Here is a 955-nt window from a genome sequence, read left to right on the forward strand (position 1 = left end):
TGGCGAATGAATCTGTGCAGCGGGAACGACCTCGGACCACCAGGGGCCGAGAAAACCACCGTCTCATGGAGTCGGACACTCAGGGTCAGGGAAAAATCCAATATATATCTGGTGATATCTCGGGTGCAATTAGAGATAGCACAATAAATCATAGTGAATTATCTGCAGGGGGCCCTGGCGCATGAATCTGTGCAATGGGATCGACCTCGGACCACCAGGGGCCGAGAAATTTACAGATATTCGGAATGCGTCACCCAAGGACATGTAAAAATCTAGCATATATCTGGTGATATCTCGGGTGCTATTAGAGATAGCGCAATAAACCAAAGTGAATTGTCTGCAGGAAGCCCTGGCGCATGAATCTGTGCAGCGGGAACGACCTCGGAACAACAGGGGCCGAGAAAACCACCGTCACATGGGGTCGGACACTCAGGGTCAGGGAAAATCCAATATATATCTGGTGATATCTCGGGTGCTATTAGAGATATCGCATTAAATCAAAGTGCATTGTCTATAGGAGGCCCTGGCAGGATGAATCCGTGCAGCGGGATCGACCTTGGACCACGAGGGACCGAGAAAACCATCGTACAAGGCTCCGGACTGTCAGGGTCAAGGAAAAATCCAATATATATCTGGTTATATCTCGGGTGCTATTAGAGATAGCGCAAAAAATCAAAGTGCATTGTCTGTAGGAGGCCCTTGCGCATGAATCTGTGCAATGGGATCGACCTCGGACCACCAGGGGCCGAGAAAACCACCGTCTCATGGAGTCAGACACTCAGGGTCAGGGAAAAATCCAATATATATCTGGTGATATCTCGGGTGCAATTAGAGATAGCGCAATAAATCAAAGTGAATTATCTGCAGGGGGCCCTGGCGCATGAATCTGTGCAATGGGATCGACCTCGGACCACCAGGGGCCGAGAAAATTACAGATATTCGGAATCCGTCACCC

Source organism: Nomia melanderi, unplaced genomic scaffold (assembly GCF_051020985.1).
Source record: "Nomia melanderi isolate GNS246 unplaced genomic scaffold, iyNomMela1 scaffold0014, whole genome shotgun sequence".
NCBI classification, from domain to species: domain Eukaryota; kingdom Metazoa; phylum Arthropoda; class Insecta; order Hymenoptera; family Halictidae; genus Nomia; species Nomia melanderi.